This window comes from Cnephaeus nilssonii (assembly GCF_951640355.1).
Source record: "Cnephaeus nilssonii genome assembly, chromosome: 16".
Classification (NCBI taxonomy): domain Eukaryota; kingdom Metazoa; phylum Chordata; class Mammalia; order Chiroptera; family Vespertilionidae; genus Cnephaeus; species Cnephaeus nilssonii.
Genome location: NC_137087.1, coordinates 59,721,164 through 59,748,064, shown reverse-complemented (window position 1 = coordinate 59,748,064; position 26,901 = coordinate 59,721,164). Strand labels below are relative to the sequence as shown.

Genomic DNA, 26,901 nt, shown 5'->3' with positions numbered 1-26,901 from the left:
CTGTCAACTATAATTTCTCAGGGTAATGTCTTCCAGGCTGTGTGCTGTGCAAATAGTAAAGTTATAAATCCTTTCAAATGTTTAATTTACTATATAAATCCTTAATATTAATGCAATAAAGTATTTCAAGTAAGTTACTTGGAACTATGAGTTGTAAGGCAAATAGACTTTATTATTATTGTAAAAATTCTTTTTATTATTATTTTCTTAATGCCCAGCCGGCATGGCTCCGAGGTTGAGCGTTGACCTATGAACCGGGAGGTCACCGTTCGATTCCTGGTCAGGGCACATGCCCAGGTTGCGGTCTCCATCCCTAGGAGGGGACAGGCAGGAGGCAGCCGATCAGTGATTCTCTGTCATCATTGATGTGTCTATCTCGCTCTCCCTCTTCCTTCCTCTCTGACATCAATAGAAATGTATATATGTTTTTAAAAGAAATCAGTGAAGGTAGACGCTTTGTTGTTTTAACAGATCCAGGTGTTTGTAAGTCTGCGCCTGGGCCAGCTGCCAGGGACACTCAGGTCTGGCAGTCATGGCCCCTTGTCCTCAAGAACCTGCTAACCTAGGAGATTTCCAAAGGTTCCCGGATACCGCCCCCCGTGCCGGCCAGGTGTGGCGAGGGCGGAGCCTGCAGCAGGTGTCCCGAGAGGTGCAAGGAGCGCAGACATTACCAACCCTTTTGGCCACACGGACTCTCTCCTCCATCACATTCCTGAGCCTCTTGGTCTTGAGTCCAGCTTCTTAACCTGGGGCCTCTTGGTAGTGTGTGGCCTGAATCCTGAGGGTCTGTACATGTAGCTGGGAAAAAAGCGTACACCTTCATTTTCATATAAGTGGCTTCCTTTAGAATTCTCTATCCCTCGTGCCTTAAATGTTTTTTTTTAGAACTCATTTTTTAATTTATTCACTGTAGCATCCACTCGCGTTTGGTGTCCAGTTCCATGCGTCTGGACCAGGCGTCCTCAAACTACGGCCCGCGGGCCACCTGCGGGTGTTTTTGCCGTTTTGTTTTTTTACTTCAAAATAAGATATGTGCAGTGTGCATAGGAATTTGTTCGTAGTTTTTTTTTAAACTATAGTCCGGCCCTCCAGCGGTCTGAGGGACAGTGAACTGGCCCCTGTTTAAAAAGTTTGAGGACCCCTGGTCTGGACGAAGGCCGAGAGCTGTGTGACCATCATCAAGGGAGGCCAGTGCTGTCGCCTCCCCAGAGCAAAGTTCTCTCATGCTGCGACTTGGCGGTCAGACCCCCAACCCCACTGCGGACCCCAGCAGCCGCGGATCGGTTCTCCGTCCCCGTACCTTCGCCTTTTCTGCAATGTCATGGACATGGAACCATGTAACACGGGGCCTTGGAGTCTGGCTCCTTTCTCAGCATTCGGACGTCAGGAGCCTTCCTGGGGTGGCACGTGGCACTAGAGCACCCGACGTTATTGCTGCGTCGTGGTCCATTGTACAGCTGTACCGCCGGGTGTACAGCCCGCCCCAGGTGGGGGCCATTGGGTGGTTTCCAGTTGGGGCACTGACAAATAAAATGGCTGTAACAGGCAGAGAGAGGTGTTTGTGTGAATTTAGGTTCTCTGAAGCGTTAAGTATATTCCACTTCTCAGAAACTCCCAGACCACTTTCCGTAGCGGGCGTGCCCTTTGCTTTCCCACGGCCGCCCGTGAGCGTCCCGGTTGCTCTGCGTCCTTGCCAACATTTAATATTGCCACTTCTCTCCTTTTCTAATTTCTGCCATTTTTATAGGCGTCTAGTGGTATCTCGTGGCAGGGTTCATTTGCATCTCCCTCGTGACTAATGGTGGTGAGCATCTTTCCGTGTGCTGATTTGACAACTGTATATCTTCTTGGGTAGTGTCTGCTACAATCTCTTTGTCCATTGAAAAAGCCGGGTTGTTGGTTCTATTACATTTCATTGCGTAGAATTAAAAGCATGAGTTTGAGGATGAGCTCCACTGGATGGCCAGCGGGACCCACGTCGCCAAAAAGGTTAACGAGCCCTCGGGAGACACACTAGCCACAGGACGTCTTCATTCTTGAGACGTTTGCCTTTCTTGTGGCCGGTCCGCCCCGCTCAGAGGCTGCCGCGCACCCTCGCCAAGGCAGCAGCTTCCCCGAGAGCGAGCGTGGACCGGGATTTCAGAGCCTCGCCCTGCAGCGTGGGCGGGATTCCGTATGCCGCCCTCCCCTTCTCTTCCTTCTATTTTTATTTAGGAAATTCTTTGGCTGTCTTTGATTCTTTACCCGAGTGGGAGGACTCCTTCATCGCAGGAAAACATGTGAGCCAGCCTGTTCGAGGCGGACGAGCCTATTCCACCTTCAGAGGGAGGGGCTCTTTCTTCACGCAGAATAAGAACAGGACTGCGTGTCTGATCGCCCTCTGGGGTATCAGCACTGTGGGTTGACGTATTCCTTTGTCCTGACTTCTGGCTTTTTATCACAGTTCTCCATCAGCACTCATTTCCAACAAAAATGCTTTTTATCTATTATATACTAGAGGCCCAGTGCACGAATTCGTGCATGGCTGGGGTCCCTTGGCCTGGCTGGTGATAGAGGCCTATTGGGGGGCTGGCCAGAGGGAGGGGCCCCAGGTGGTTGGCCGGCCGATGAGGGGCCAGCCAGCCAGTGTGAGAGGTAGGGAGGGGAGGGGATGAGGGAGGTTGGCTGGTGGGGAGGCCCAATCGGGGGTGGGGCTGGCCAGCGGGAGGGGCCACGGGAGGTTGGGAGGGCTGATTGGGGCCCAGATCTGCTGGTTGGCTGCTGCAGTGCGTGTCATAGCAACCAGTCATTCCACCGTTCTGGTTGCTGGGCATATATATATATATATATATATATATATATATATACACACACACACACACACACATACATACATATATATATATATACATATACATACATACACATATATATATATAAACATTTTTATTGATTTCAGAGAAGAAGGGAGAGAGAGAGAGAAACATCAATGATGAGAGAGAATCATCAATTGGCTGCCTCCTGCATGCCTCCCAATGGGGATTGAGCCCGCAACCTGGGCATGTGCCCTGACGGGGAACGGAACGGGACCTCCTGGCTCCTAGATCAATGCTCAGCCACTGAGCCAGGCTGGCCGGGCTGAGATATGTATTTTCAGTCTCTTATCAACCTTTGTAAACGGGCAGCTAAATTTTGACTTAGTCACAACCAAAGCTGTGAGTGAGGTTTCAGTACACGCTTCAATGGTTACCATGCTTAGGAACGATAATGCTTCTTTATGATCAACATATTAGTTTTGTTTTGTGCTTCTCCTGTTTAGGAACACAAGGAGGAACATAAGGTATGGAAAGGTCTTGCTATAACGTTTCATTTTAACTCAGTGAAAGCCCTTACTGGGGACTCTGGTCTTTCCATCAGGAAGGGAAAACAATGACAAAGAAAAGTAAATGTAACATTTATATTGAAAATTAATTTCCCCCCTAAAGTAGTGCCACCGTACAGAACTCTGCCCTGTGTTAATCATTGCTTTCGAGAATGTGCCTTGGCGATCATTAGGTGCCCTGGATTGTATGCTTAGCACCCTAGGGCCAAGCCTATGCTAATGCCTGCTAAGTGCTTATGGTGTGGGGAATAAGAGACATTGAGAAAGATTCTTAGCTTCTAGCTGTGTATCATCTCTTAGAAAAACGTAGATCTACGCCGGTAAAAAGACAGAAAACCATTGGAAAGGTGTGCTGTGGGGTCCCCGTCAGTCTGTGACGGTCACCTGGGCCCATCACCGAGGCTTCGGTTCTTAGTGTCCACTCTCCGTCCCACCCCTGAGGCCCCAGAGCAGGAGGGTGGGGAGAGGTGCTTTTGCTCATCTGCACGTGTGGGTGCTCGGGGCCACCCGGCCGCTCACCTGTATCAGTCTCCGATGGCTCCTGTGACAAATTCCCTGCACACTTAGCGGCTTAAAGCCATGCTGTCTCTAACCCCACCGTTTCCGCGCGTCAGAACGGGTCCCAGCCTTGGCCGCGTCTCCTCGCTGGGTCTCTGCTCAGAGTCTCGCAGGGTGAGATCGGTGTCTGTGCTCCTCGCTGGAGGCCCTGGGGCGAATCCAATTCCGAGGTCATGCGGGCGTTTCCACGCTGGCTGTCGGCCGGGGTGGTCCTCAGGTTCTAGACACCCCTGTTCCTTGGCTCCTGGCCCCTCCCTCCCTCCGCACAGCCAGCAGCGGGGGTGGGGTCCGCCTCCCGCTTTGAATAGCGCCCCCCGTCCTACCCCTCTGTGCCTCTGTGACTGTGCTGGGCCACCCGACAATCCAGGACCCTCTCCCTGTTCTAAAGTCAGCTGATTAGCAACCTTAATTCCATCTGCAGATCCCTTCCCAGCAGCACGTGGGGTCATGTGCGGTGGAGAAAGCTGAGAGGTGGGGTCCTTGGGGGACAGTTTTAGAATTCTGCCTGCCCCCCTCTGCACACACATGAACTGCAGAGTGACCAAACCCAGGCGTCTCCTGCCTCCTGTCTGCGGCGGGGGGATGTTCTGGGTCCGAGACAGTACCTGCTGGGAAGTTCTGGGAGATTCACCATTCGGCATTTACACCTGGCGGACGGCATGAAGCATGTCTTTAGGAAAACTCTTTCCATAAATTACGATGATTTTCCTCTTTCCTGAAAACATGGCCACATGCCCCACATGGTAGATGGAGATGAGGAAGTGTTTACACCGTGGGCCACATTCAATTCCGGGCGAGGTCTCAGGCACGGTAGGCAAAAGCATGCTCCAGCGTATGGCATCCTTTACGTTTCCTAGGAATCGCCTTGCAGGCGAAATCACACGTTGATGCTGAAAAGCCATTTAGTTGTGCTGCGAAGACGGGGCCCAAGGTGCCCTGGATCCTCCCCGGGGCTGCCCGGGGCCCCTGCCTCTCCTGGGAAGACGGATCTTCCCCGTGGGGTGGGAGGGCTAGGCTTCCCTCTTCTCTCCCCAGCCCCCCACTCCTCCAGGATGGGCCCCTTTTTGGCAAGTCCTGTGGTCTCAAGCCTCAGTGTTCCCGTCGTGGGAAAGGTCATCTCTCGTGCAGGGGTCACTGAACTGATGTCTAAGGCTGCACTTTGTCATTTAGGCTGAACTGGGCACCTGCTAGTTAGAGAGAGAGAGGGGGGGGGGAGAGAGAGGGAGAGAGAGAGAGAGAGAGAGAGAGAGAGAGAGAGAGAGAGAGAGAGGGAGAGGGAGAGAGAGGGAGAGAGTCCTGAGGACTCTGGGACCATCATAGACGAAGGCTCTTTGCAGGGGACAATCTAGGAATCACAGCAAGGAAGATGAGGTTCGACTCCCCCTTTTCCTCAGCGCCCCCGCGGTTCACGGAGAGCCGGCCGCGCCCGCAGACCCCCTCTGGGCTCGCTGGTGTCGGGGATTGCTTGACCGTTGAGAGCCGCGTGTGAGCGCTGCTGAGATGATGTTCTGTCCTTCCCGGAGTTAGGATATGAAGTTGCTGTAGGGAGACAGCCACACGCCCGTGCCTTTTTGGCACAGCCCTGAAACCCACCCTTCCAGAAGGAAGATGCTGTCTGCACACTGAGCTCGGCTCTCTCCCCAGACTGGCAAACCTCCTGTCCGTGGCCGACAGCTGGGCGATGGGCGATGGTTCGAGTTTCCCAGAATGCTGCATTCTCGCCCACGGGTGGGAATGGATGGACGCAGGACTCCCACCGCCTCCTGGCTCGGCCCGGCTGAGGAAACTTGAGGCTGAGGTGGTCCCCCTTGAACGAGGCGCCCTCGGCCCCATGTTCCCTTTATGAGGAGGGAGAGGAACTCGCCCCGGCCCCGGCGCAGCCCTCTGTGAGGGTTTGGAGCGCTGGAGCAGGTGCCTGGTGCCGCCCGCCGGGGCCAGCACTCCTGGGTGCGGACTGCGGCCTAGCCGTGCTGAGGGCCAGCCACGGCCGCCGCCCTGGGGGCCGCTGTCAACGACACGGCCTCCTGGCCTGAGCTGGCGTCTGGGCCCCGCAGCTCCGTCCATGCCCCCGTCCTGCCCCGGGAGCCCCCTTCCCGGCGGGACCCCAGCTCCACCCGAGGGCACCCTCTCTCACCTGCTTGCAGAGCGCCCTGGCTTGGAGATGCGTCCGCACCCTCCTAGGGTCACGCGGGAGGCATCAGGGGCCGCGGTCTCCCCCGCGCCCGAGGCAGGGTCTGCCCAGAGCCCCGACACCACAGGGACCTTCCCCGCTGAGGTCGAAGGTCCCGGGAGGAGCTCCTGGGGTTGCTCGTTTGGAGGAGCTTCCACACCCCAAGGCGGAGGAGGGAAGTGTAGGGCCTTTGTGTCCGACGTCAGCCCTGCCCCAGGCGCCTTCCTCCCGGCAGGTGGCGGGGCTGCCGGCCGCCCCGGGACACGCTCACCTGGCGGCACGGACCATCGTGGGGGAGACCCGAGCTCCTCCAGCCGCAGCCCCTCGGTCACGGAGCGCCGCGCACCTTCCTTACCTCCGCGTGAGAGTGACTGTGAGCCGCCCAGGTCGGCGTCATCTGCGCAGGGAGCAGTGCTGTCCTCTGCCTGTGCTTCAAAGTGAAACAAAACCACCCCCACTGACCCCGCACATCCCAGCGGGCGCCTATGAACCTCTCACGGCGTGGGTCCGGGCTTTGCCTTCGTCATTCCAGCGCAGGTGACGTTCATGGGAGTCCTTCCTCGTGGCCGTGTGCGTGTGTGTGTGGGGGGGAGCATGTGTGTGCGCACGCGTGTGTTTGTGGGCATGTGTGTGTGCGTGTGGGTGTGGGGGGCGTGTTTGTGTGTGGGGTGCATGTGTGGGGGGCGTGTATGTGTGTGGGCGTGTGTATGTGGGCGTGTGTGTGTGTGCATGGGGGGCATGTGTGTGTGTGCGCGTGTACGTGTGGGCAGGCGTGTGTGTTTGTGTGTGTGTGTGTGTGTGTGTATGCGTGGGAGGTGTGTGTATGTGCGCACGCGTGTGGGGGGGGCATGTGTGTGTGTGTGTGTGTGTGTGTGTTTCCTGGGCCGGTCACCCCACGGAAGAGCCGGTTCCGGAGCCCAGGCTGTGGGTGCCGTGACCCCCAGGGGCCCTTCTCCCGCTCCGGGAGGCTCAGCGCGGTCCCGCGGCTCCTGTGCGCAGGAGATGGGCTGCTCCTTTCTAACTCCACTTCCCTTTAAAATGACCAAGTCGCAGGCAATAGGGTGAAGGCCTGGGGGGCGGGGGGGCAGAAGGGGTCAAGGCGGGGAAAAGAGGACACATGCAATGCTTTCAACAATAAAGATTTCATTTAAATAAATAAATAAAAAGCTTAAAAGTTTTAAAGGACCAAGCGTTCGTCACTGGCGTCCTTTCGAGGCCATGGATGCTGACCCCCGCCAGGGACGCGGCTGCCTGGGCCGCAGCGGAGGGAGGGATGGATGAGACCCCCCTTCCCTCTCCTGCACGTCCTCCCCGGGCACAGTCTCCTGCAGACGCGGCTCTGGACTTCCATTCCGGAAATGCTGTTGGTGCCGGCAGCCCTGCCCTCAGAAGGCCCCGCACGTGCCTGGGGAATGGAGAAATGAAGGCTTCCCCCTGAGCCCGCGCCGAGCCGAGCATCGAGCTGTGGAGCACGCTGGCCAAGGCAGGGCTCTGTCCGGAGGAACAGCAGAACCCTGTGCTATGGAAGCAGAGGTGGGGCGGGACGGGAAGAGCGGAGTGAGCGGGTGAGAGGTCAAGGTCAGCCGCTGAAAGCTGCAGAGGGTGCTCTGATTAACATCAGATGAAACGTGCCTTCCAACCTGAACCCTCCGCCGCCTCCCTCCCTTCCCGGGCTCCTGGGCAGCTGCCACTCAGCAGTCGTGGGGGGAACACGCACCGCCTGTTCTGTGCTGGGCGCTGGCACAGCAGCCCCGGGCGGAGTCACAAACACGCGTGCCAGAAGAGCTGGGTGGGCCTGAGCCTCGAGGAGCAGGACCTGCCCCGGCCACGGGGGCGTCCTTACCAGGGTGAGCCAGGCAGACGCCGAGAACACAGCCCAGGGGACATACCTTGTGAGTTTTTTCAGGAGAGGCTGGGTGTCAAGCCATTTCTGTGAGGTGTACAATTTTAAAATGTGAACAACTGCACAAATATATATACACACACTTGCACGTGTGTGTGCGCATGTACTTATTTACATTAATGTCTATTTTCTTACACCTGGTGAGTTGAACGGGCTATGTTTCCTGGCGGCATTTGCTCTCTGGGCACTCAGCTTCCCCCCAAATTAATGCATTTCTGGCTCATTTCTTTACTCCCATCCCTGCCCCTTCTACAACCCACTCCACTCCTCCATCTCACTAGAATGACACACGCCAGTCCCCATGGGCACTGCCGAAGGCTCCGTGCCTACGTCCAGGCTCCCTGTGTTCATGGACGCAGGTCCCAGAGCCCTCAGCTACAGCCAGCTGATGCGCAGCATGGCGAACAGGTTAGACGGCAGGGCAGCCCAGGGCTCCCTCAGGGCCCAGCGCAGGGTCACCGTGAGAAGGTCATGCTCTGACCTCACCAGGGAAGCCCAGGCTGTGTCACCAGAGGAGAAAAAGGCAAAGAAAATAGGCAAAGGTGAACGACTTGTTATATCTCGCAGAAATGAATGAGGTCAGCAAGGCCCCAATGCAGGCTAGCTCTCCGCAGGCAATCAGGCCAACTCTCCCGCAGCCAATCAGGCTAGCTCTCCTGCAGCCAATCAGGCCAGCTCTCTTCAGCCAATCAGGCCAGCTCTCCTGTAGCCAATCAGGCCCGTTCTTTTCAGCCAATCAGGCCAGCTCTCTTCAGCCAATCAGGCCAGCTCTCTTCAGCCAATCAGGCCAGCTCTCTTCAGCCAATCAGGCCAGCTCTTCTGCAGCCAATCAGGCCAGCTCTCTTCAGCCAATCAGGCCAGCTCTCCTGCAGCCAATCAGGCCAGCTCTCCTGCAGCCAATCGGGAAGCTTGAGGTCAGTCAGAAGCAATGAGGATTTCCAGGATTGGGTGCTGTCCACCTACCTAATATGCAGTTTCATAAAATAACATTTTTCCTTAAATTGTCTGAAGTTCTTGATGTAAAAAACAAACAAACAAATAAAACCCCCCACAAACCAATCAACTAAGAAATCTATGCCTTTGTGGGGTCTCAACCTGATTCTTTAGCTCCGTGGTCGGCAAACTGCAGCCCTCGAGCCACATGCGGCTCTTTGGCCCCTTGAGTGTGGCTCTTCCACAAAGTGTGGCTCGGCCTGGGCGAGTCTATTTTGAAGAAGTGGCGTTAGAAGAAGTTTAAGTTTAAAAAATTTGGCTCTCAAAAGAAATTTCAATCGTTGTCCTGTTGATATTTGGCTCTGTTGGCTAATGAGTTTGCTGACCACTGCTTTAGCTTTAGAGCTAAAACCAAAACCAGGGAGCGTCTGTCAGTGGGTGGGTAACCGAGTGTGAGCCCTCCACCCAAGGAGCGCGATTCCGAGTGGGGAAGGAATGGCGTTCTGACGCACGCGCACCGTGGGTGAACCTGGAGGACACGAAGTGTGAGTCAGGTGCTGCATGATTCCGCTTAGACGGGGTCCCTGGAGCAGTTACATCCGTAGGGACAGACATCACAACTGTGCTCGCCAGGGGCCGCGGGAGGGGCAGGGGCGCTGGCGTTTAACGGGGACAGAGGTTCCGTTTGGGAAGATGAGCGAGTTCGGCGAAGATGGTGGCGATGGTTGTACAGCGATGTGAGTGTGCTTCATGGCACAGAACTTTTACACTAAAAAATGGTTAGAACGGTAGGTTTCATGTTATGTGTGTTTTCCCCTAATTACAAGAAAATGTTACTGGAGCAGGAACCTGAAGGCTGCATCTCAGACCAGAAGGCCGAGAGATGCTAGGGAGTTTATTACCTCGTCGGTCTAACACAGTGGTCGGCAACCTGAGGCTCGCGAGCCACATGCAGCTCTTTGGCCCCTTGAGTGTGGCTCTTCCACAAAATACCACGTGCGGGCGCGCACACAGTGCGATTGAAACTTCGTGGACCATGCGCAGAAGTCGGTTTTCGGCTCTCAAAAGAAATGTCAATCGTTGTACTGTTTATATTTGGCTCTGCTGACTGATGAGTTTGCCGACCACGGGTCTGACAAATCCAACGACGCTTTCATGACTTCACCCTTCGCCTGGCACTCTGCCAGGAAGACCCCGTGAACTTGCCCGTGAACTTGCCTGTGAACTGGAGAGGGAGGGCTCATTTCAGGAAACGTCTCCACACTGTCGCTCAGAGCACCATGGGCCCCTGTCGGTATCACCTCGGCGTAAATGTCGGCTTTCCTGCATTCCGCGGTGGGGTGCGTTCATCCCTAAGAATGGCCCCTGTCGAGATGATTCCATTCTTTCCCCTGAACTGTCTGTGAGGAGCCCCCCCGGGTCGGACGTCTCTGCCGCGCTGGAGACTGTTGAGGAGGAACACCTCCCCAGCTCTTTCTTGGCCGCTCTCCCTCTGGCCCGACGGGCTTCCAGAACTCTGTTGGTTCTTGGAGCTTCTTGTCACAATGCATCCCACCGGGGTGGGGGGCAGTCTTCGGCCTTCTGTGGCCTCAGAGCCCCAGTTTGGGGGCTGCAACCCGAGGATCCATCCTCCACGGCCCGGCCCCAAAGACTTGCTGCCTTGAATGGTTGAAGGCCTCCTAGGCAGGCGCCCGGATTTCATTTTCTCAGGCCCTGGAATTGGAGGCCTCGGTGCCATGTTATTCCGGGGGGGTGGGGGGAGTATGGGGGGGATTGGTGTCAGCACTTCCCACCGGGATTTTGTCTGTTCTCCCCTGACGTTTACTTCCAGGCTTCCCCCGCCTCGCATCGGCCAGTCGACAGGCGGGCTGGGAGTGGCTGTGCCCAGAGCTGGCCTGCCCGCCGGGGTGGGCAGTGTGGGCTGGGATGCACCCCAGCGTTCAGCACGTGCCCGGTGCATGCTGCCGTGTGATGTTGTTGGACACGGAGCTGGGATCAGACAGTGTGGTCTGTGCCGCGCCCCTGAGACACGTAGACGGGCAGAGCAGGCCTGGGAGGAGCTGGCCGGTGGCCACGGAGCAGCTCCCGGCGTGGACGGCAGTGGGGACCGTGTCCATGTCCAGCCCCATGCCCCGCGCCCCTGGGCCTGTGTGCTCCCCTCTGCTCTGGCTCCTGTCTGGGAGGCCCCTTTCTCTGGACAGATGTCAGCGGCACTGAGGGCGCCGGCTGCAGAGGAAGCCAGTGCAGATGCAGCGTGTGTGGCCTCCCCCACCGGAACCGTTTGTCAATGAACCAGGCTCGCGGTGTTGACACATCCTCGGGGAAGGGGCCGTGTGTCCCCGGGACTGCGCCGGGGCCCCCGGGAGTGAGTGTTTGGCCGGAGAGTGGGCTTTCTTTTCTCAAAGCTCCACAGGGTGTGTCTTCCTGTCACTGAGGCATTTCCTTCCCCAAGATTCGTCACCCTCCCTCCTCACCTGACTGCAGAAGTGCACTCTCTGTTCTATTCGTAACCCTTACTGACCCCTGGAGGCGGTCGCCATTGGTGGTTCCCGCCTTGCTGACCCCTCGAGGTGGTCGCCATTGGTGGTTCCCGCCTTGCTGACCCCTGGAGGTGGTCGCCATTGGTGGTTCTGAGCTTACTGACCCCTGGAGGTGGTCACCGTTGGTGGTTCCCACCTTTGTTGACCCCTGGAGGTGGTCGCCATTGGTGGGTTCCCACCTGGCCCTACACTGTAGTTGAAGATGAGAAGGAAGGAAATTGCCGGTCAGAGCACCTGCTGGACCCGGTGTGACTGTGACATCCCCCCTGGAGGCTCCACGGGTTTCTGAGAGGCCAGGTGTGCGGCGAGGCTTCGCCTGGAGGGGCAGGTGGCCCAATAAGGCGGCAGCGATCTGGGAGGTGGCTGGAGGTGTGGGCCAGTTGGCACCCGACAGAGCAGCCCCTGGTGAGTCCGACAGAAGCTGGGCAGGGCCGGCAGAGCACGGCCGTCCTTCATAGTCAGGGAGGGGCGGGCTCCTGTGTGTGAAGGGGGTCCCTCACTCAGAGTCCATGGTCTACATCAGGGTTCACTCCAGAGTTCGCTCAGTACTGCATTTGGCAAATGTATATGTGAGGGAGAGTACCCTCAGAAAATGCCCTAAAAGTTTTGTATTCTCTACCAATTCATCCCCCTCCCTCCTAACCCCGGTAACCACTGATCATTTCTGCTGTCTCGCTTGTCTTTTCCGGAATGTCAGGTAGTGGGGTCACATACACAGGGATGGCGTTTTGGGCTGGCTTCTCTCACTCAGTCATATCCATGGACGGCTTCTCCAGGCATTGTCATGGCTCGATAGCTCCTTTCTCTTTGGTGCTGAAGGATACTGTCTTGTCTGGATGTTCCACAGGTTCTTTATCCGTTCTCCTACTGAAGGACATCTTGATCGCTTGCAGGTCTTGACAATTATGAATAAACATTCGGATGCAGGTTTTTGTGTGAACCTATTTTCAGTGCCTTTGGCTAAATACCAAGTAGCACAATTGCTGGGTCCTCAGTGTCTTTAGTTACGTCAGAACACGTCGAACTGTCTTCCTAACTGGCTGTACCCATTTGCGTTCCCGGCCGTGAATGAGAGTTCCTGTCGCTCCACATCCTTGTCAGCACTTGGGGTTGTCCGTGTTCTGGATTCTGGCCATTCTGACAGGTGTGTGGTGGTGCCTCATGGTTGCTGGAATTTGCATTTCCCTGATGACATATGATGGGGAGCATCTCTTGCTATGCTGGTTTGTCCCTCTGTGTATCTTCTCCAATGAGGTATCTGTTGGGGTCGTCTACCCATTTTTTAATCGGGTGGTTTATTCTTTTATTGTTGCGTTTTGAGAGTTCTTCGGATATTATTGATAAGAGCCCTTGATCAGATTTGTCTTTTGCAAATATTTTTCTTCCAGCCTGTGGCTTGCCTCCTCGTCCTCTTGATATTGTCCTTTGCAGAGCAGAAATGTTTAATATGATGAAGTCCAGCTTATGCCTTCTTTCATGAATCGTGTCTTTGGTGTTGCGTCTAAAAAAGTCATCACCATACCCAATTATGTACATTTTTCTCCCATGTTATATTCTAGGAGTTTTATAGTTTTGAGTTTTACAGTTAGATCTGTGATCAGTTTGCGTTAATTTTTGCAAAGGGTGTAAGGTCTTTGTCTACCTTCACTTTTTTATACGTGGATGTCCAGCTATTCCAGCACCGTTGTTGAACATATTATCTTTTCTCCGTCCTACTGCCTTTGTTCCTTTGTCAGAGATCAGTTGACACCATGTGCATCCATGTCTATGCTTTCTGTTCTGTTGACCTGTTTGTTTACTTACCGTCTTAATTACGGGGCTTCATAGTAAGTCTTGAAGCCTAGTAGTGCCCATCCTCCAACCTCATTCTTCTCCTTCAGTATCAAGTTGGCTACTCTGGGCCTCTTGCCACTCTATATGAGCTGTATCATCAGTTTCTCAATATCCACAAAACAGCCTGCTGGGATTTTGATTGGGATTGCATTGAATCAATATATCAAGTTGGGAAGAGCTGACAGCTTGATAATATTGAGTGTTTCTATCCATGAACATGGAACATCTCTCCATTTGTTTAGTTCTTCTTTTATTTCATTCATCAGAGTTCTGTCATTCTCCTCATAGATTTTGTACAATTTTGAAAGATTTATGCCTAAGATTTTTATCTGGGCTGTGCTAATGTAAATGGTATTGTGTCTCGAATTTAAAATTTCATTTGTTCATTACTGATATGTAGAAAAGCAATTGACTTTTTAATGTTAATCTTGTGTCCTGCAGCCTTGCTATAATTGGTTACTAGTTCCAAGAGGTTCTTCTTTTGTTTATCAATTCAGATTTTCTACATAAATCGGTGAATAAAAACTGTTCTGTTGCTCAGTTCCCAATGAGTGTACCTTTTGTTTCCTGTTCTTGTCTTATTGTGCTCGAGAAGACTTCCGGTGCCATCTTGGAAAGGAGTTGGGAGAGGAATCATCCTTTTCTTGCTCCTGATCTTAATGGGGGAGCATCTAGCTTCTCACCCCTAAGCGTTGTGCTAGCTATGGATTTTTTGGAAGATGTTCTTTACAACGTTAAGGGAGTTCCACTCTCTTCTTCGTTTGCTGTGAGTTTTTTATCATGAATAGGTGTTGGATGTTATCAGATGGTTTTTCCTGTTTCTACTGATCTGATCATGGGATGTTTCTTCTTTAGCATGTTGATGTGGTGAGGTACGTTAATTGATTTTCATATGTTGAGCCAGCTTTGCATACCTAGAATTAATACCACTTAGTTGTGGTGTATAATTCTTTTCATACATTGCTGTATTTGATTCACTAATATTTTGTTGAGGATTGTTACATCTGTGTTCATGGGGGAAATTGCTCTGTAGTTTTTTTGTGATGTCTTTGTCTGACTTTGGTATTGGGGTAATGCTGCCCTCACAGAATGAATTAGGAAGTATTCCCTCTGCCTCTGTCTTCCCAGAGAGATTGTAGAGAGTTGATATAATTTTTTTTTTCTTAAAGTTGGGTAGAATTCACCAGTGACTCATCTTTGCCTGGTGCTTTCTATTTTAGAAGGTTATTAATTTTTGATTCAACTTCTTTGATACAGTCCTATTCAACTTGTCTAGTCCTCTATTTTTTTAAAAAAGAGAAATTCAGGTTAACTTCAATTTGGGGCCTGAGTGAAACAGGAAAAGACAGCACAGAATGTCCTAAAAGGTACCCAGTCCATGCATTCATTCACTCATTCACTCATTCATTCATTCCTGAATTTGCAAGGAAAGTGATTGCCACGCTGATTAGAAGCGTTAAGTTTATTACTGGGAAGATGTTTGTATTAAAGGCCACACTTTTCAAACGGCCTTAAGCACTTTCTTCATTGTGGTTTAGATGTGCCTCCTCTGTGAGCTCGTAGCCAAGATTTCTTTTTTCTTTTTTTCACTCTTGTTTTTATTTTTAATATATGTTTTGTTTTCATAGAGGAAGTGAGAGGGAGAGAGAGATAGAAACATCAATGATGAGAGAGAATCATTGATTGGCTGCTTCCTGCAGGCTCCCTACTGGGGATTGCATGTGCCCTGACCGGGAATCGAACCGTGACCTCCTGGTTCATAGGTCGATGCTCAACCACTGAGCCACACCAGCCGGGCTTGTTTTTATTCGTATTTCCCTTCTGATAACTGAGGCTGAGTCTTGAATGTAACCAGCTTTCCAGTGGCCAGGAGGAAGTCTTATTAGCTGGGTGCTATTTTCCTACTTCCCAGGTTCCATTTTTCCAACCTGTTCGGTTACTCCCCACACTCTGTCCCAGTTTTGACCGGATTTCTTTGCAGGACAGTCGAGACCCTGCATCCATGTGACCCAGGGATACAGACTTCGTATCTGCTCTTTCACAAAGTCCTGCATCCACTTCTCCTGGCCCTGGGCCCTGCCTCCCACGCCTTGGCCCCGCTTCTCACCTGTGCTTTGCACCTGTCACAGCTGTTGTGGCTCCTTGGGGTCTCACCCCCAACTTCACCCGGTCCCCTCTGACCCTGAGCTCCTGGAGACGCATACACTCTCTATTCCAGCTTCGCTCTGCGCCCCCAGGCCCTGCAGTAGGTCCCGTCGGTGCGGGCACTTGGGGATTTGCCATCGGCCAGACGTCCCTGGAATTCATGATCATGTAGCTCCATTAGCCCCCAAAATGGGAGACTTTCTCTGATAGAGAAACAAGGGGTCCCCACTCGCCCCCCTCTTTGCTGTGAGCGTGCATTCAGCCGGTGCCAACGTGTGGCCTCTGAAGCAGAGCTGTGGGTGTGGGGGTTCCCCCCCCCCCACGTGCCCGGCCTCTATGTGGCCTTCTTCGGGGCATAGAAGTGCTTTCTTCAGCTCGCACAGGCGAGGACGCTTAGCATTCAGGGGCGACCCCAGCTGCAGCCTCGGTCCCCCCGTCGCGGTGACAGCCCCCCCTTGGCGGGAGGAGAGCGGAGAACAGTGTGGGCCTGTGCCGAGCGGCTCCGGGGCCCCGGCGTGGAGAATGGGAAGTGCTTCCTTCCCAGAGGCCTCCGTGGGCAGCGAGGCCGGGGAGGGTGTGGCCAGGGTCCGTCCAGCCCGCCTCGGGGCGCCCTCCCCCCAGACGCCTGGGGAGCATGTGGCCCTCAGCGCCCCCCGTCCCCGTCCCCGTTTCTCAGGACCCTTGGAAGGTCGTGCGCCCGATTCCGGGTGTCGGTTCTGAGTGGATCTCCGTGGCTGGAGCGTCGCCGCCACGTGACGTCGGCGTCGCTTCTGGCGAAGCTTCTGAAGTTGGAACTGGCGTGCTGACATGTTTATCACCCTCAGATGGCAGGAAATGGATGCTGCCCCCCCGCCCCCCCCCGAAGCTTATCATCCTAAATGCCACCAGCCTGGCAGGGACCCTTCAGACACAAGGGAAGCGCTTCGGTTAGTGATTCCCATGGTAACTGATGAGCACCCCCCCCCCCCATTTCGGTGGCTATTTTAAGCCCTTACACGGATTTGCATCCCCGTGCAAATGTGCCGAAGTGTGGCCGGCCCCAGCCATTTGGCTCGGTGGCTAGAGCTCCGGCCCGCGGACCCAAGGGTCCCGGGTTCGATTCCAATCAAGGGCATGTACGCTGGTTGCAGGCTCGATCCCTGGCCGCGGTCCAGGCGTGCAGAAGGCAGCCGATCCCTGTCTCTCTCACATCGCTGTGTCTCTCTCGGTCTCTCCCCCTCCCTTCCCTCTCTCTCCAAAAAAAAAAAAAAAAAAAAAAAGGCGTGTGGTCTCCGCTGGGATGCGGGCTTGTCGGGGATGAACATGCTCTCCGACTCCTTGCCGGCGTTTGCAGGGGGCGGGAGGCCAGCTCCCCACCGGCGTGCTCAGAGACCTTAACTCAGGAGCGGTCTGGGCGCCCCACTGCCTCCCTTTACACTTTACATCTAAACACAAACACGCACGCGCTGCGTGCGGGATTCCTCTTGCCGTTACATAAAGCACAAACATGCCTGCTCTGGAGTGGCCAGAAATGAAATGACAAAGTTGGCTCCAGGTGGGCTAAGCGGGGGGACCCCTCCCCGGGGCAGAGGCTGAGCCGGCACCCACTGCAGGGCGTGCAGCCCTTGGCTGGCTTGGGGCCTGGCCATCTCTCACCTCATCCCGGCTGCCGTGTGTGTGTGTGTGTGTGTGTGTGTGTGTGTGTGTGTGTGTGTGTGTTTGTGTGTGAGAGACAAGGACGCTCCTGCCTCCCCAGGGCCGCCGTGCAGATGGAGGAGATGACATGAGCTGGCGTCGCGTGCATTCTTGGCGCTGCGTCTGGAAGGGGAGGTGAGGTGAGAGGTCCTCTCTGCGTCTGGAGCATCCGTGAGTGTGAACCGGCCGGTCGGGAGCTGGTGCCACACGTCATCGGCGCTCTGGGTCCCGAGCACGGCCTTCCCCCGGGGGCTCACGGCCTCGGGGTCAAGACAGCGTGGATGTCCCCTGTCCCTCGGCCTGAGACTCCGGAATCTGGACGCGTTTGCCACTGAAGCCGAATGTTGAGGTTGTAGCCGAGGCTGGCGCGTGGGCACAGGTGGGCACAGGTGGGCACGCCACTCCCCCACGCCGTGCTCCGGGCAGCGGGTCTCGGCTCAGAACGTCCAGCCCAGGACCAGGGGGCTGGCGGGAGCGCGGGCCTCGCAGTCACTGCCTGCAGTTGAGGATGAGGCTGGACGTGACGCGGGGGCCATCGCCCCGGTGCTCAGAGCTCCGTCTCCTCGGCCGCGGTGAAGTGAGAGCTCGGCGAGGGGATGCCGCCTGGGGGGAGGGGAGGTGCCCAGGGCCCGCTGTCGGCACCTTCGGTCGAAGGGGCACCTGGGAGGGAGGTTCCTGCTGAGCCTGTGGTGGCTGCTTCACTCGCAAGGGGGTTCCTGGGAAACTCTCCAGAAACACAGTCCCTGGTTTAGTTTAAAATATGTTTTTCTTGATTTCAGAGAGAGAGGAAGGGAGAGAGAGAGAGAAATAGAAACGAAGATGAGAGAGCAACATGGATCGGCTGCCTCCTGCACGCCCCACGCCGGGGATCGAGCTGGCAACCTGGGCCTGTGCCCTGACCGGGAATCGAGCCAGTGACCCCCTGGTTCAGGGGTCGATGCTGAACCCCTGAGCCACCGGACAGGCCCGGTTCAGTTTAAATGGAAGGGGGTTTGTCAGACACGTGGCTGCTCTTGAATGCGACGCCCCACTCTCCACAGGGCAGGCCAGGAGGGCGTGGCTGGTGCCGGCCGGTCGGGGACCCCATGGGATGGCCGGGACCCCGGGAAGGTGCATCAGCGATCCCTGAGGCCTCCTGTCAAATTCCGGCGCGGCCGTCAGCTCCAGGCCGGGTTCCCGGGTTCCACCTCCAGAGCTTCCGCCTCCGGGGAGACCCAGCCTGTGTCCAGGGAGCCTCTCTCGTCCTGGAATTTGCTGGTGAATCCTAGATCCCAGTTGGGGGTGAGGCAGGAGGGTGGGATAGCGTGTCCCCGGCTGTGACGTTACATAATCTGTTGGCTTTTAGGAAGGGGTGTGTGGTGACCACGGAGCACGTGGGGGAGGGAGCGTCCCGGCCAGTGTCCTTCCGCTGGGCGCTGGCCACGGCGCCCCCTCTTCCGTGGCCCTGGGCTGCTCCCCAAGCAGCCTGTCTCCCAGGAAGTGATCCCTAACTGAAGCACAGGGGCCCGCTAACGTCGGGGCGTCATCTCCTGAGAGCGTGGGGTCGGCTGCTGGGGGTCCCCTCCACCTCTTCCTGACCGCATGACCTCCCATGACCCTGGGTTTCCCATGAGCTTCAGGGTCTGGCGCCCGCGTCCCGGATTGATCTCCTCTGCCTCGCCGTTCCCCAGCATTCTTTCTCCTTCGCTCTGACTGCGTGTCCTCCCGTGCTCGACCTCAGTGAGGACGCGTGACAGGGCTCAGTCCCGTTATCACGCATTCCCATCAAGGAGAGGAAAGGCCATCATGGGAGATGGGCCCCTGGCGGGAGTGTGGCCAGCGTGGCGCCCGGCAGAGCGTCAGTGCCGCTCTGACTCCTGGGCACCTGGCTCCCCCCTCCCACCCCCCGCCACGCCCGCCCCTCGCCTGGACCTCAGGGTCTCACCTTCGGAGTTCACAGGCTCCTTCACACAACACTGTGTCCTTGGATCAACCTCTGAAGCTGCCTGTGACCTCGTGTGCAGAGGCCATCGGAGTCCAGGGACGTGCCGGGCCTGCCCAAGGTCACCAGCTGGCAAGGTCACCAGCCTGCCGCGGGGGCAGCGGGCAGGGCTCTGGCTTGGGGAGCGCCCACCCCTTGCCTTCCTTGCTCCCTTGGACCTGGATTACTGGGCAGACTACTGGCCAACCTGAGGCAGGTGAGGACCTGGGGTGCCCCCCACCTCCCCTGAATCTGAGACCCACGCCCGTCCCCTCTGACATCTGCATGTTGGTTGACCCAAATGCCTGGGGTGATGCAGATGGTGAAAGCTGCTCAGATCCACACATTTTACGGTGATTCCTTGAGTTGTGAAGAAAGAAAACAGCCCTGGCCAGTTTTGCTCAGTGGTTAGAGCGTTGGCTTTCGGACTGAAGGGCCCCGGCTTTTGGGGGAGCGTGCAGGAGGCAACCAATCGATGCCTCTCTCTCACATCGATGTTTCTCTCTCTGTGCCTCTCCCCTTCCCTTCCACTCTCTCTAAAAGTCAATGGAAAATATTCCCGGGTGAGGATTTTTTTAAAAAAGAAAAAAAAACATTTTCCTTGAGAATGCTGAGCACACCGCCCCCTCCCTGCCCTCCCCCCGAAGAGGAGGGCTGACTTTGCAGGTGGACGGACAGACTGCCAGCAGACAGCGCACCTGTGGCCGGGGCCTGCCCAGCGTGGGGCCTGTCTGTGCTGTAACGCGGTTTTGTTCCTGTTCAGGGGAGACTCTCGGCTTTTCTCTTTCAGGCGGTAGGACACAGGTGATGCTCAGGCCACCCCCCCCGCACCCCCATTTTAGAATCAGCCCCCTCTTCCTGCATCTCACACAGATTCTCAGGAGAGAACTGATGGGTCAGCTCAGCCGTCAGGTGGAGGGAGTCATTAAGCCAAAATGTTTAGGCAGGTCGGGCTCGCCCCTCTGCCCTTTGTCCGGGGTTGGTGGGAACTGGCATTTGAATCAACAGCATCAGTTGTAACGTTTAAATTAAGAATCTCGGTGTGAGTTTCCTCTCACTCTGGGTCCAGGGGAGTACGGGGCCTCCTGAATGATCACTTAATGCCGTGGCTCATGGTGAGGGGGCCGTGACACCGTGGCTCCGCCCTGGGCCTCTGCAGCTGCTGCTGTTCACAGCTGAGGGTAGGACAGCCACCAGCCCGGCCCTGCACACGCAGGCTCAGCAGCCTGGCCGCGGGCCTCGGCCGCCTCAAATTGACGCTCTGGAAAACGACACCTACGAACGTGGGTTCACTGCCCGAGGATGAGAGAGAAATCATTTTCTCTGCGGCTCAGGGAACATTTATTAGAAGAAAAATGTCTTCGGAATCAGGCTCACAGTTGAGTCCCCATGAGCATCATGCGCCCTGGAAGCCCGTCCTGGGTACCTTTCACAGCGCGACCCCAATGGGAGGTGTGAAGCAGGCCTGGTTCTCCAGAAACCCTCCCCGCTCGGCCCATCCACCCAGGGGGGCGAGGAGAGACAGTGTCAGGTAGAGTGTGATCAAGGTGCTGGCACAGGTCAGCAAGGAGGCACAGGGCCTGCAGACAGAGCAGTCCCTGGGTGAGGTCGCTGCCACCTGAGTTGCTCCCCTACCCCCCCTCTCTCCTGCCTGGCCCAGGCGGTGGAGACAGGCAGGTGTGTTCAGGCTTGGTCACCAGGGCGCTCCATACGGGCGCCGACCTCGAGGGTGAGTTTAGAGAATCGCCTGGAAGGAGAGCATGGGCCTCGGGCGTGTTTGGGCAGCAGCAGGTTCGGAGTCACAGCATTTTTGCTCCTAGTTGACGGCACCATGACGTCATCCCCCCGTCAGCCCAGGGCTCTGACGCCTCCCCGGGCCAGACGCCGCTCCATGCCCGTGGCCATTTCTCTCCGGTGTGACATGGCCCTGTGTGTATGTTATAAAATCCCAGCTCCACGCGGGTGGGAGCCCACGGTGGCCAGCCGGCCCTCGCTTTTCCGTGAGCGGGTGATTTTATTTCAGCGCTTTACCCCAGGTCACTTACCGGCAGACGGCAGGGGTGGGGAAAGGTAACGTGACCACCTTACACTGATCTCCTTCTTCTGCAGACGGGAAGGTGTCGAGCGTGATGTGTGTACAGAGTCCTGGTGCCCCGTGAGGGGCCCGGGTTTCCCTGGCACGGTGCCCGTTCTCCCGGCCAGGATCCGGGCCCTCCAGGAGGGGAGGGAACTGGCCAGCACTGTTTGGGTCACGGCTGAGCTGACTCAGTTTACCGCAGTCAAACGGTGTGGGGTGGGGTGGGGCGGGGCCAAGAGCCAGCACCCAGGAAGTAAGAGAATAGGTCTGTAAGGTTCTACGCGGGACCCCAAACTGTGCGGGACCCCAGACTGCGCGGGACCACAACTACGTGGGACCCCAAACTGCGCGGGACCCCGTCTGGGAGGAGAGTGTGGCACCGTGAAGCAGGCGTGGTCACAAGGGTGTCACTAAAACCGGGACAGGGCGGGCGGGCTCACAGATGACCCCTGGTGAAGTGGCCGACTTCCGGGGGTTGGCACATGGAAGAAACATCACCTGCTGACCGGCCACGGGCTCCTGGGCCTGGACCGCCTGTGCACCGTTACCGAGCGGACGGCACCAGGGTCCCAGAGGCGATCGCCTGTGAGTGGCAGCTCGGTACAGTTCCGGCAGCATCCACCGGCGCCCTCTGGGTTCTGCGGGGGCGGTGGGGGCGGGGGGGGGGGAGGAGATAGGGCCTTTGCTGAGCAGCTGCCACGAGTAATTCCTAAACGGTGCCCCCCGTTTAGAAGTCCAACATGTGGGTCACAGACTGGCCAAGTGGCTGCTTGAGAAAATGGGTCTTCTTTCCTGCGTTAGCAGCGTTGCTTTAAGGGGCCCTCCCGCCCCCTTTCAGGGTGGCGTGCTGGCTGCAGGCGGCAGCATAGGATTCGCCCCGCTCCTGTCCTCGGTGGAGGTTCCCTCCCCGCTGGGTTCAGCAGCTCCTTCCAGAGCTTTCCCGGCCGTAGAGGTGCAGGCGTCCACAGCTCGGCTGATGCCCGGAAGGTGAACCAGGAAGCCGAGAGACGTGGCCAACGGGGTCCTGGGCCTCTGAGCCCGGGGAGCAGGCTCCCGCACTCTCCCGCCGCCTGACTTACCGCCTGGAAGCGGTGACCTTGCCCGGAGCTGGGGCAGCGCTGGGCCCTCATCGCTGAGGGTCCCTCCACCCCGAGCACTGGGGCCTGCGGCGGGGCCTCTTGTGTCCTCACGGGCAGGGATGTCCCTGCGCTTCGGACCATCCGCCTAAGACTAAGTGAATCGGCCGAGTCCTGTGCTCGAGGGCCACCGCCGGGCAGTGAATGACGCCCCTCGCTCCTCCGAGAGCCCTGACCCCTGACCAGGTCGGCTCCGGTCTCTGGGGAAATGGGCACCAAGAGGGTGCAGCCAGGACAGCTCCGCGCTGGGTCCCGGGAGGCTGCTTCGGGGTCAGAGTTCACGCCCTTTCCTTGCACTGCCTGACTTTTCTCTGTGTGCCTGGCGGTATACTGTCACCCCACCACGGTGCTCACACTCGAGGTGCACTCAACACGCAGAAGCATGCACGCAGACGTCTTTTTATATGTGAGTGTGCGCCCCCAAATTTCCTAACGGCTGCTGCCCGTCATTGGAATGAAGAGGCGGTGGATACCGCCTCCCCCGCACACACCCGCCCGCACCCCCGCCCGCTGGGATGGCTGTGGAGCTGCGGCCCGAGGCTGGTGAACGTGGGGAGACTGCCCAGTTCTGCCACCGCAGCACCGGCCAAATCAGGAAGGACTGCAGGTCCCCGAAGTGGAGCGTTCCGAGGGGGGTGCTAAGTGCTGGAGTCGTGTTTTGTTCTTTGCAAGGCTGGGCCGCAGAGTGATGTGGTCTTTCCTTATCTGGTGAGGGATCCGGACCAGACCCTGCAGCGAGGCCACTTCCTGTAGGAGCACCGCCCCCAGCCAGCGCCTGGCCGGACCTCCCCGCCCCCAGCCACCCCCTGGCCTGGCCTCCCCACCCCCAGCCACCCCCTAGCCTGGCCTCCCTGCTCCCAGCCACCCCCAGCCACCCCCTGGCCTGGCCTCCCCGCCCCCAGCCACCCCCTGGCCTGGCCTCCCCACCCCCAGCCACCTCCTGGCCTGGCCTCCCCACCCCCAGCCACCCCCTGGCCTGGCCTGGCCTCCCCACCCCCAGCCACCCCCTGGCCTGGCCTCCCCACCCCCAGCCACCCCCTGGCCTGGCCTCCCCACCCCCAGCCAGCGCCTGGCCTGGCCTCCCCACCCCCAGCCAGTGTCTGGCCTGGCCTCCCCACCCCCAGCCACCCCCAGCCACCCCCTGGCCTGGCCTCCCCGCCCCCAGGTGGATGTCCCCTGCTCTGTGCCCTCACACCACCTCTCTACGGTCCAGCTGGGCATCCTCCCGGGTCTGGTCTCTGGAAGCCAGTGATGGTGCCTGTGTGCCCGGCCAGACCTCCGCGGCCAGCTGGCCCAGGCCTCTGTGAGCCAGGCCTCTCCTGCCCACTCACCAGCTCCACAGGAAGTGTGTGGCCCGCCTGGGCCTTTCCAGATCTTTCCGGCGCACAGACCTCAGGGGAGCCCTTTCTAGAGTGAGTTCTCCAGGGCCAACGTCGCCCTGAACAGGCTGTGCCCCGCCACGGAGGTGAAGAATTACAGGGGAATTCTCTCAGGGGAAAGGACGGACAGATGTCACGACAGTGTGGGCGGATTCCCTCGTGGGCTCCCCGTCCGGCCCAGCCACGCGGGGGCTCAGCGACCCCGCCTTAGGGTCCCCGCTGCCCATCGCCTTGCTCTGTGCGCCACTAATCAAGTCTCCGTCTTATCTTTAAAATGGGACTCAACTGGCCCGGCTGCTGTGGCTCAGCGGTTGAGTGTTGACCTATGAACCAGGAGGTCACGGTTCAATTCCCAGTCAGGGCACAGGCCCAGGTTGTGGGCTCGATGCCCAGTGTGGGGTGTGCAGGAGGCAGCTGATCAATGATTCTCTCTCATTGTTGATGTTTCTGTCTCTCTCTCCCTCTCCCTTCCTCGCTGAGATCAATAAAAATATATTTAAAACATAAAAATAAAATGAAAAATAATGGGACTCAACCAGCTTCCTAGGGTTGACTGTGGGCCCACAGAGAGACGACCTCAGCGGCCGCCGAGGCACGTGACCGACCATCGGTCCAATAGCTTCTCTGCTTCCCCTTTTTGGAGGACGGTGCTGCCCCCGTAAGACCAGGGACCTCTCCGTTGCGGGAGGACACTGTGCAAGCTCCTCAGTGCCCCCCTCCCCCTCCAGGAGCCGTGTGTCCACGGGGCCCACCCTCCCCTCCCCTCTCCTTCCCTCCCCTCCTCTCCCCTCCCTCATTTCGGAATGTGCTCATTTCACCTTTTTCAACGTTTCGCTCCATTGCGTGCAGCCATCTGCACCAGGCCCGGCTGGCGTTAGAGGGTCCCCTGGCTGGTGGTTTTTCTCGACTTCTCCACCGAGAGAAGCAGCCGCTTGTGGTTTCACGCTGACATGTGTGCGCCCCAAGCCGAGACCATGTGTGATCTATTAGTAGGGCCTGCTGTTCCGTGTATTCTTGCTTTGTTTAACCAAATAAAACGGGGGATGGGAGGCAGAAGCGGGCAAAGGGGGGACACGTGGTGATGGAAGGAGACCTGACGTGGGGTGGTGGGCACACAGCACAGTGTACAGATGACGGGTTGTAGAATTGTACTCCTGAAACCCATATAGTTGTATTCACCCATGTCACCCCACGACATGCAATAAAAAAGCGGGAGAGTGAAAACAACACAGCATTCGTTCAAGGTTTAATGTAGAAGTACGGGTTGTGTTTGATTGACATGTGGCCGATGGTGCTCATTCATGCATTTAGCCGGCCGTTGACAGAGGGCCCCTCTGGTTCTCACGCGACTGGGGTTTTCCTTGGGGTTCGCAGTCTGGCTTGACTCAAGCCTGCAGCCCTGCTTCTGCACGTGACAGGCTTCTGCTTGTCACTGGTCTTCTTTCATGATGACATGACTCAGCATTTCATGCTAACGTGACTCAGCGCTGTGTGGCAGGTCGTTTTTAGCATTTCTAGGGATCCTGAAATGGAAAGGGCTCCTTCCGCTCCTGGCTTGTCCCATGCTTGGTCCCAGGCAGACACCACAAGTCACTCCCTCCAGCATCTTCCCAGATTCCTTCTGGGGGACGGTCGGGGTAGACTCTTACAATAAGTTATTCTTACAAAAAAGCAGTTCTCCGTCCTCCAGGGATCACCACAGTGCCCCTCACCTTCCTGCCACTTGCTGTGTTACCCTGGGCTCCATTGCACTCTGGGAAACCCATGACTTCATGTTACTCCACAGATAGATTCCCAGTTGTTGTTTTTTTGTAGATTCGTTGGAATTTTCTATGTAGGCATTCATGCCATTTGAGAATTAAAATAGTATTATTTTTTTCTTTCCAATTTCTATGTCTTTTATTTATTTTTCCTGCCTTATTGCATGGACTAGGACTTCCAGTACAGTCCTATATAATAAAAGGCTAAAATGCAAATAGACCGAACGGCAGAACAACCAGTCGCTATGATGCGCACTGACCACCCGGGGGCAGACGCTCAACGCAGGAGCTGCCCCCTGGTGGTTAGTGCTCCAGAAACCAGGCTGGCGAGCACAGCGGTGGTGGCAGGAGCCTCTCCCACCTCTGGGACAGTCAGACATCCCCCGAGGGCTCCCGGACTGCAAGAGGGCACAGGCCGGGCTGAGGGGACCCTCCCCCTCCCCCCCGGGTGCACAAATTTCATGCACCGGGCCTCTAGTGTTAAATATGAGTGGAGAAAGTAGACATCCTTGCCTTATTCCCAGTAGTGGGGGGGAGGGGACATTCAGTCTTCCACCATTAAGAATCATGTTAGCTGTGGATTTGCCCAAGTAGATTTAAAATTCCTTAGTAACCAGAACTGTTACTTTTGCTTCTTCAACTCTTAAACCTACGTCACGGGTCAACTTTTCAGTTAATACAACCTGTTACAGTTGTGTAGCGTCTTTATTGTCTTTGCTTTAAAATAACGTGGCCTGGCCATGACTAAGATAAGGAGTAGTCTGTTTTGGTGGGAAAATCCATGTACTGCACTAGACATTTAAAAACAGTGACTATCGATTTCATGGTCTCCCCGTGCAAGTATGCAATGGCGACCGAGCTAGTCCCCAGCCACGGCTAAGAGCGGGCTAAGTGCCACACTGGCCACTCACGCAAGAACAAGGGAGTTGTGTCTGTCACCGGAGGGGTGGATAAACAAAACGTGGTCTACGCGTGCAAGGGACTCGTACTCATCCACGAAAAGGAAGCAAGTACTGGGACATCCTACAGTGTACGAAGCGAAAAGCAGTCAGCCGCACATATTGTAGGGTCCCATTTATATGAAACTAGAGGCCTGATGCACGAAATTCGTGCAAGAGTAGGCCTTCCTTCCCCCGGCTGCCGGCACTGGCTTCCCTCTGGCACCCAGGACCTGGGCTCCCCTCCGGGACCCCGGCTTCCCTCGCAGCCCCTGCTTCGTCCAGAAGGTCGTCTGGAAGGACATCCGGTCTAATTAGCATATTACACTTTTATTATTATAGATGTCCAGAATAGGCGAATCCATAGCCAGCCAGTAGATTCGTGGTTGCCAGGGCTCATGGGGTAGGGAGAAAAGGGGCTGGGGTGAGGCGTGGGGCCGGGGAGTTTATGAATGAAAAGGCATGGGGGTTTTGGGGGGATGATGACAATGTAGAATGAGATAACAGTGACGGTTATGAAACTCAAGGATATGC

At 56.5% G+C, this 26,901-nt stretch overlaps 1 protein-coding gene across 1 annotated transcript in view; it reads left to right on the top strand.

Moving 5' to 3' along the window:
- PTPRE (protein tyrosine phosphatase receptor type E) overlaps positions 1 to 26,901 on the top strand; it is a 119,991-nt gene that overhangs the window by 13,944 nt on the left and 79,146 nt on the right. The window lies entirely within an intron of this gene.